Source organism: Oryctolagus cuniculus, chromosome 3 (genome assembly GCF_051225735.1).
Source record: "Oryctolagus cuniculus isolate XC-2025 breed Fujian yellow rabbit chromosome 3, ASM5122573v1, whole genome shotgun sequence".
Taxonomy (NCBI): Eukaryota; Metazoa; Chordata; class Mammalia; order Lagomorpha; family Leporidae; genus Oryctolagus; species Oryctolagus cuniculus.
This window is the reverse complement of record NC_142869.1, coordinates 155423436-155433461: the sequence shown is the minus strand read 5'-3', so window position 1 is coordinate 155433461 and position 10026 is coordinate 155423436. Positions and strand designations below refer to the sequence as shown.

The following is a 10026-nucleotide window of genomic DNA, read 5'->3' as shown; positions in this document are numbered from 1 at the left end:
GAGCCCTCCCTCCTTTGGTTCAGGCTGTAAGGACTAACACCTGGACACTTGGGAAAGCATTGCACTGCTGCAGGCGGCGGCTTTACCTGCTTTGCCACAGTGCCAGCCCCTCACATTCCCACTCTTAATTTTTACACTGATCTATTTGCAATTTACTCAATGTTAGTATAGCTAGTTCTACACTTAGTAAAAGAGTTCACAGAATAGTATGAAGGAAAAAAGAAAAGAAAAGAAAAGAAAAACAAAACAAAAAAAAAAAACCACTGTTCTTCAAGGGAAGACAGGATTTCAAAATGTCTATTTCACTATAATATATTACATTTCATGTACTCTATTAGCTACCTTGGATCAGGGAAAACATATGATATCTGTCTTTTTGGTACTGGCTTATATCATTAGGTATAATGGTTTTTGGTTATACTCATCTTGTTGCAAAAGACAGAATTCCATTTTTGTTTTTTATAGCTGAGTACTACTCCATAGTGTATATATACACTCCATGTTGTATATATATCATAATTTTTCATCCAGTCAACTGTTGATGGATATCTGGGTTGATTCCAAATCTTAGCTCTTGTGAATTATGTTTCAATACACATGGGGATACAGATAACTCTTTAAATGTTGATTTAATTAGGTTTGGGTAAATTCCAAGGAGTGTGATGATTTGATAATGTGTTAGGCCTATATTCAGATTTCTTAGGTATCTCCATACTTATCTTCTACAGTGGCTGCACCAGTTTACATTCCCACCAACAATGGACCAGATCCTCGCCATCCATTTGTCCTTTGCTGATTTCTATATGTGAGCCATTCTAAATGAGTGAGGTGAAACCTCATTGTGGTTTTGATTTGCATTTGTTGATGGTTAGCAATCTTGAGAATTTTCTCATATGTCTATTGGCCATTGAATTTCCTGTCTTGAAAAATGCCTCTTCAAGTTCCTTTGCTCATTTCTTAACTGGATTATTTGTTGTTTTGTTGTTGAATTTCTTGAGTTCTTTATAGAATTTGGATGTTAAGCCTTTATCAGTTGCATAGTTTGCAAATATTTCCTCCCATTCTGTCAGTCTCCACTTCACTTTGCTGAGGATTTCTTTTATGGTATTGCAGAAGCTTCTCAATTTGATATAATCCTATTTGTCAGTTTAGGCTTTGAATGCCTGTGCTTTTGGGGTCTTTTCCAAGAAGTCTTTGCCTGTGCAAATGTCTTCCAGAGTTTCCCCAATGTTCTCTAGTGATTTCAGGGTATTATGTGGTAGATTTAGGTACTGGACCCATTTTGGGTGGATTTTTGTATAAGGTGCAAGTATGGGTCTAGTTTCATACTTCTGCATGTGGAAATCCAGTTTTACCAGCACCATTTGTTATAGAGACTGGCATTCCTCCAGGAATAGAATTTAGCTCCTTCGTCAAAGAAAAGTTGGTTGTAGAAGCATGGATCAATTTCTGGAGTTTCTGTTCTCTTCCGTTGGTCTACAAGTCTGTTTTTGTGCCAATACCAGGTGGGTTTGATTACAACTGCCCTGGAGTATGTCTTGAAATCATGTATTGTGATATCTCTGGCTTTGTTTTTGTTGTATAAGATTGCATTAGCTATTCGTGATCTCTTATGTTTCCATATGAATTTTGGGATCATTTTCTCTAGGTCTGATAAGAATGTCATTGATATTTTGATTGAGATCACATTGAATTTGTAAATTGCTTTTGGTAGTATGGACATTTTGTTAATGTTAATTCTTCCAATTCATGAACATGGAAATTTTTCCATTTTTAAATGTCTTCTTCAATTTCTTTCTTTAGTACTTTGTAATTTTCATTATACATATCATTGTCATCTTAATTAAATTTATTCTGAGTTATTTAATTCTTTTTGAACTATTGTGAATGAGGTTGATTTTGAAAGTTCTTTCTCAGCCACGATATTGTCAGTGTATAGAAAGGCTATTGATTTTTCTATGTTGATTTTATAACCTGCCACTTTACCAAACTCTTTTATGAGTTTCAATACTCTATCAATGGCGTCTTTTGGATCCCCTATATATAGGATCATGTCATCTACAGATAGGGATGGTTTAATTTCCTCCTTTCCAATTTGTGCCCCTTTGACTGCTTTTTCTTGCCTAATGGCTTCCAGGATTATATTAAATAGCAATGGTGAGAGTGGACGTATTTGTCTGGTTCTGGATCTTAAGGGAGATGCTTTGAGCTTCTCCTCATTCAATAGAATACTGGTTGTGGGTTTGCCATAAATTGCCTTGATTATGTTGAGGAATGTTCCTTCTATACCCAATTTGTTTAAGGTTTTCAGTATGAAAGGACACTGTATTTTATCAAATGCTTTCTCTGCATCTATTGAAATAACCATATTATTTTTGCTCTTCATTTATTAATGTGATATATCACATTTATTGATCTGTGAATGTTGAACAATTGCTGTATATCAGGATAAATCCACTTCATCCAGGTGAATGATCTTTATGATATGTTGTTGGATTCATGGGATTCAATTACCTAATATTTTGTGGAAGATTTTTGTATCTATGTTCATCAGCAATATTGGTCTATAGTTATCTTTCTCTGTTGTATATTTTTTCTCGCTTAGGGCTTAAGGTGATACAGGCTTCTAGAAGAAGCTTGAGAGGATTCCTTCCCGTTCAATTGTTTTTAATGGATTGAGAAGAGTTGGAATTAGTTCTTTAAATATTTGTTAGAATTCAGCGATGAAGCTGTCAGTCCTTGGCTTTTCTTTGTTGTGAGGGTCTCTATTACTGATTCAATCTCTGCCTTGCTTATTGGTTTGTTTAGGTTTTCTATTTCTTCATGATTCAATTTTGGTAAATTATATTTGTCTAGGAATCAATTCATTTATTTGTGTTTCCCAATCTGTTGACACACAACTCTTCATAATAATTCCTTACAATTCTTTTTATTTCTGTGGTATTTGTTGTTACATTCCCAGATTTTACTGATTTTTTGATTGGTTGGGCCAATGTATCAATTTTGTTTATTTTTTTTAAAGTTTTTTTTTTTTTCACTGATCTTTTGTATTGTTTATTTGGTTTCAATTTTGTTTATTTCTTCTCTAATTTTAATTATTTCTTTCTCTTACCAATTTTTGGTTTGATTTGTTTTTGCTTTTCTAGGTCCTTGAGATGCACTGATAGCTCACTTATTTGGTACCTTTCCAATTTCTTCATGTAGGCACTCATGGCTATAAACTTCTCCATTGACACTTTTTTTTTTTGGTATCCTATAAGCTTTGATATGCTGTATTGATATCTTCATTTGTTTTCAGAACTTTTTTATTTCTCCTGTGATTTCTTCTATGATCTACTGTCCATTCAGGAGCATGCTGTTCAGTCTCCATGTGTTTGCATATATTCTAGAGATTCTTGAGTTGTTTATTTCCCGCTTCATTCCACTGTGGTCAGAAAAGATGCGTGGTATTATTTTTATTTTTTTCGAATTTGCTGAGGTTTGCTTTATAGCCTAGCATATGGTCTATCCTAGAGAAAGTTCCATGCATAGATTAGAAGAATGGATGTTCTGCAATTGTGGGGTGAAAAGTTCTGTAGTTATCAGTTAGGTCCATTTTGTCCATAATGTTGATTAGCTCTATTGTTTCTTTTTTGATTTTCTGTCTAGTTGATCTGTCCATTGATGAAAGTGGTGAATTGAAGTTCTTCATTACTATTTTTTTTTTTTTTGAGAGGCAGAGTGGACAGTGAGAGAGAGAGACAGAGAGAAAGGTCTTCCTTTGCCATTGGTTCACCATCCAATGGCTGCCACAGCCGGCGTGCTGCGGCCGGCGCACCACGCTGATCCGATGGCAGGAGCCAGGTACTTCTCCTGGTCTCCCATGGGGTGCAGGGACCAAGCACTTGGGCCATCCTCCACTGCACTCCCTGGCCACAGCAGAGAGCTGGCCTGGAAGAAGGGCAACCGGGACAGAATCCGGCGCCCTGACCGGGACTAGAACCCGGTGTGCTGGCGCCACAAGGCGGAGGATTAGCCTAGTAAGCCATGGTGCCGGCCCTCTTCATTACTATTATATTGGAGTCTATGTCTCCCTTTAGACCCTTTAACATTTCTTTTAAGTAGCCAGATCCATGTAATTGGGTGTGTATACATTTAGTATAGTCATATCTTTCTGTTGAATTAATCATTTAATCATTACATAGTGTCCTTCTTCATCTCTTTTAAGAGTTTTTATGTTAAAGTCTATTTTGTCTGATATTAGCATGGCAACACATGCCCTTTTTTGCTTTCTGTTAGCATGGAATATATTTTTTCCATCTTTCACTTCCAGTCTGCATGTATCTTTGTTTGTGAGAATACGTTTCCTGTAGGCAGCAAATAGATGATCTTGCTTTCCATCCATTCAGCTAGTCTATATCTTTTAATTACAAAATCAAGACACTTTTTTATTGCAGGTGACAATTGATAAATAACAAGTTGGCCCTCCATTTTATGCCAAACATTAGGGATTAGCCAGTCTTTTCCTTAATAAAGCAAAAAATTGCTTTAATGTCTCACTAAATAAGAAATTTTAAAAATTTAAAACTTAGATTATGTTTTTCTTTTTTTTTATATAAAACAGTGTTTTAATTCTTGTCCTTGGGGACTATAAAGACTATACATGATTTGGAAATGAGACTATACCAAACAACGGCCAAAGAAGAATCATCTGTTCTATGCCTTCTCTTTCGTCTGGTCACTCAGAAAGATAATGTTATCAGCGATGATGGTGGTTGCTTGTTGCCGCACGTTATTTTTATCCATGTATTCACCATAGTCTACCTTCCCTTCCACGTAAATTCGAGACCCCTTTTTCACATACTGATACGCCACATCTCTGAGGCCTGGCCGGAATACTGATATTCTGTGCCACTTTGTTTTTTGACTAACATCACCCATCTGGTATGTTTCATTATCCCTGGATCGCCACATCTCATTTGTTGCTAGGGAAAATATTGTGACTGGATTTTTTCCTTCCACCTGTCTCATGACAGGGTCCTGACCCACTCGCCCCAGTAACTGCACACGATTCAGAGATCTTTCAAGAACCAAACTGCTAGCTATTTCCGACTCATGTCTTACAAACTGACGAAGCACCTGTAACGCAGGCCTCCGAAACATGGCTGCTCTTCTCAGTCTAACCTCTGCCGGTCCCGGCGCTCCAGCCGACGGCCTCCAGCCCTCAGATTATGTTTTTCTTTAAAAATTTGCAGAATAGAAATTCATTCTATCTTATCATGGTTTCATAAAATAACATTTCCATATCGTTTATCAACCTATCATTATTTTCTTCCCAGAATTCATTTAATTTTTATTAATGTTCAGTTTTTCACAAAATTTTCAATTTCATTTAATAGAAGTTCCTTTGATTTCTATTTATTTTTTACTGCTTCATGTTAGTCATATGACTTCAACTAGCATGTTGGGGCTGCTTGAAATTCTATGCATCAAACTTAGTTTAACCGAATAAATGTGGAAATTTTAAAACTAAAAAAAAATTCAGAATGAATATCATAATCTTGTAATGATGCTAGAATAGAATAAGTAAAGTGAGATACCTGTAATGAATCCACTTGTATATCCTTGATAAGACATCAGTTCTTATCTCTTCTATTGTGGTTATTAAATTCCAATTGAAGTTTTGATGTGCTATGGAGTTAATATTTATAATAAAATGAGAATTGTCATTATAATTTATAAGCTATCTGTAGATTATCAACTATGAATTTAAGGGATGATTCTAGAATGGCGTATACTTAGACTAGAAACAATGACAAAGTCACATATCTAGTCATTAAATAATTTCTTAAAGAAGAGCATTCAACCATATGTAACAAAGTATTCTAGTTTAGAAGACTTCAGTAATTAATATGAAAAATCTTGCTCTTGTGGATTTTATATAATGATACTGTGATAGAAAATAAAGCAGAGAAACAGAGAAAAAAATCTTTGAAGGTACTTAGTACCATGAAGAAATAAATCAAGATAAATGGACATATTAAATAATTGGTATTGAAATAATATTATTTCAACTCAATAATCTTTGGAACTAGCTATATAAAATTTATTCTATAAAGTGGTTGCAAAACTTTTCAACATATTTGTCAGTGGCCTTTGTAAGGATTAAATTGAAAGTGATATTCAAGCACTTCTAGTAAGATTTCCCTTAATAAGGGAAATCCATTGACTGTATTTAGGAGTCTTGCATGCAACTTAAATTCACAATAGATAGCTTTTAGCATATAGTGCCTGTGACAAACAGAGTTAGAACTCAGTAAATAATCCACATCGTTCTTACAATTCCGATTTTCTTCTGTAAGTATTGAGGAGTTTCAACAATTGTCACAATGATAACAGAAATACTATACAGGTCTCGTCATTTAAGAGAATATGTGGTCAATGCAACTTCTTCACATCTTGCTTCTTCAGCAGGGGCAGACAAGTCTAGCAGTTAGTGTCTTAATGGTGCAATGATAGCATCACAACCATGAATCCCTAAGTCAACAGATGAAGTGGAATTCTTGCTAATTTGATTCAACCTTTTGGGACCAAGATATCAGTTTGTAGTTTGATTTTTTAAGATTAATTTATTTATCAGGAAGCAGACTTACAGAGAAGGAGAGAAAGAGATAGGGATTAGGAGAGGGGAGGGAGGGAAGGAGGGAGGGTGAGAGCGAGAGAAAGAGCGAGAGCGAGAGAGAGAGAGAGAGAGAGAGAGAGAGAGATCTTCCATCTGTTGGTTCACTCCCCAGATGGCTACAATGGCCAGGACTAAGCCAGGCTGAAGTTGAGCTTCATCCTAGTCTCCGATATGAGTGGCAGTAACCAAAGCACTTGGGCCATCTTCCACTGCTTTTCCCAGGCCATTAGCAGTGAACTGAATTGGAAGAAGGGAAGGTAGGACATGAATAGGCATCCATATTGGATGCCAGTATTGCAGACTACAGCTTTACCTGTTGTGCCACAATGCCTTCCCTGATTTTTAGTTTGATAGCTCACAGCAAATGGCTTGTTTCTATATTTCTACTCAATATCCTTTTGGTTGCCTTCAGTTTTGGACAATTGTAAATTAAACTGCTGTAAATATTCATATACAGGTGTAAACATGTCCCTAAAGTTTTAAATTTTGGGGTAAATTATTAGGAGCATGACTGTTAGATAATATAAGACTTAGTACTGCTTCGTAGGAGTTTACCAAGTAATCTTTCAAAGTAGCTTTACTTTTTTGCATTCATACCAGCAATAATTTAAAGTTCTTGTTACTTCATACTCTAACCTGCATTTGACATTATTTTGTTATTTTCTTGGAATTTACTCATTTTCCCTGACATGCAATGGTCTCTCATTGTTTTCTCTGAGATCTTTGATGAAAAATGGTGTATATTCAGTGGTTTCATAAATACTATATTTAGAAGTATCAAAGTATTTTAATTGAGCTTTGTTTCTTTTTCCATATATTTAAGTACTTCGTGTGTTTTGTTTACACATTATTTTCAGATACTGTGAGATTGGTCATTTTATAACTTCTGAATTTTACAAGGATAATAGTTTCTTGGGGGAGGGGAGAAACCAAGTCTTTAAGATATACATAAAAGACCCTAGAACAAAAAGAGACCTTTAAATTAAAGGAACATCACATTAAAGAAAAAATAGTAATAAATAAACCCATACTAAAGAAATGTAACTAGAAGTCAATAAATTATATAAAAAAGTCACATTAGTTTTATGGGGCTATTTTTGGGAGGGAAGATTGGGGATTACATAAACTTCCAAATAATAGCTAATTTCTATAGTATAAAAATTTTGGAGAATTAAGAAAAAAAGGAAGGAAGGAAAGAAGCCCCATGTGTTAGGAAGGCAGGATAATCTTGACTCTAAAACCAATTAAGGACTGCAGTATACAAACACAATGTAAGCACAATTTATATATAAAATATAAATAAAATTGTTGAATTATTAGTTACGTATTCACCCAGCAATTTAAGGTCACAAGTCACAGTTAAATATATTTTAGCTAGTATTGTGGACTGAAATGAGCTCCACAAAAAGAAAATGTCGGATCCCTATCATCAAATGTGGTGCTATTTAAAGATAAGGTTTAGAGAAACAATTAAGATCAAAAGAAGGCTAATGTTTGGGATCTAATCCAATAGACTTGTTTTCAATATAAGAACAGGGTTACCAAAGAGCTACTGCTCTCTCTTGCTCCTTCATTCTCTCTCTCTCTCTCCTTTCCTCTCCCCCTCCTTCTTGTCCTCTCTTCCTCTCCCCAGAGAAAAGCAGTTGAGGACACAGGGAGGCCATCTGCAATCAAGGCAGCCCTGACCAGGAACTTTATTTACCAGTACCCTGGATCATAGACTGCAATTCTCCAAAACTGTGAGAAAACAGATGTCAGTTGTTTATTTATTTATTTTTTAAAGATTTATTTATTTATAGAGAGAAGGAGAGGCAGAGAAATAGAGGTCTTCCATCTGCTGGTTCACTCCCAAATTGGCAGCAATGGTTGGAGCTGTGCCAATCTGAAGCCAGGAGCCAGGCACTTCTTCCAGGTCTCCAATGCAGGTGCAGGGGCCCAAGGCCTTGGGCCATCTTTCACTGCTTTCCCAGGCCATAGCAGAGAGCTGGATCAGAAGTGGAGCAGCCATGTAGGATGCCTGCACTGCAGGCAGTGGTTTCACCTGCTACTCCACAGAGCTGGCCCCATGTCAGTTGTTCAAACTATTCCAGCAATTGCAGATTCTCCAATACTCTACATCTGCCTACAAACTAAAAGTCTATTTACTTATCTGAGTGTTTCACGATCAGTAATGATTTTCCATTTAGAGAATATTTGGCAATATCTGGAATTATCTTTGGTATCAATATTGGGGGTGTTTCTGGCCTGTAGTTTTGAAAGTCCAGCCCTGCTCAACATGGGCTGTTCAACTTCCCACCACACAGGCTTATCCATCCCCAACTGCAATAATACTGAGTTGAAAAACTTTTATTTTATTTATTTTTTATTTTTATTTTTTGACAGGCAGAGTGGACAGTGAGAGAGAGACAGAGAGAAACGTCTTCCTTTGCCGTTGGTTCACCCTCCAATGGTCGCCATGGCTGTTGCGCTGCGGCCTGTGCACCGCACTGATCTGAAGGTAGGAGCCAGGTGCTTCTCCTGGTCTCCCATGGGGTACAGAGCCCAAGCACTTGGGCCATCCTCCACTGCACTCCCGGGCCACAACAGAAGCTGGCCTGGAAGAGGGGCAACCGGGACAGAATCCGGCGCCCCGGCGCCCCGACCGGGACTAGAACCCAGTGTGCCAGTGCTGCAGGCAGAGGATTAGCCTAGTGAGCAGCAGCACCTGCCAGAAAAAAACTTTTATTTTAACTCATCTTTCTCTTCCAGAGCAGCTAGAATCCAAATAGCATCTTTATATTATGCGCAGGGATCACCTTGCAGAGTTCCACAGGTACATTAGATGCATTTTCTAATTTCCAAGTTATTTCAGATGTTAGATTTAATTGTTTTATTTTGCTACTATATATCAAGGACTGCCACACTTTGAACTTGCCTTGACACTTTCCTTACCACATTTTTCTGATTCTGCTCATATTTTAGCTTTCTTGTGGCAGCACTCCAATTTCAGGTGCCCATTTTTGTATCAGTTATCTAGCATTACATCACAACATGAAATGATTTAAGTACCTGAAATAGCTGTCCAAAACATCCAGCCTTAAGTCAATGAATGAGGTAGATCAGCTGCCACTTGCACACACAAAAACAGTCTGTGACATTGGTCTTGGGAGGGGAGAAAGTCTTTATTAGTGGCCAGGAAGGAGGCATAAGAGTACCATTCTCCTTTCAATGATCTGAGGCATGGGCAATTTGGTGGGTTAGGAGGAAAAAAGCTGATCGGCAGAAAAGCTGGTGAGGCAACTTTTAATTGGAATTGGCTTGGAATCAGATCAGCAAAGAATGATCTCATCCCAATCAGCTCTCCTAAGAAAGCAGGAAATTAAACG

General features: G+C 36.9%; 1 pseudogene across 1 annotated transcript; it reads right to left on the bottom strand.

Annotated features, from left to right (window-relative positions):
- Window positions 1–4577: 4577 nt before the first annotated feature.
- Window positions 4578–5206, bottom strand: LOC100357130 (single-stranded DNA-binding protein, mitochondrial pseudogene; annotated as a pseudogene). The gene has a single exon (XR_016231738.1). The product of XR_016231738.1 is annotated as a single-stranded DNA-binding protein, mitochondrial pseudogene (transcript).
- Between the last annotated feature and the right edge of the window lie 4820 nt (window positions 5207–10026).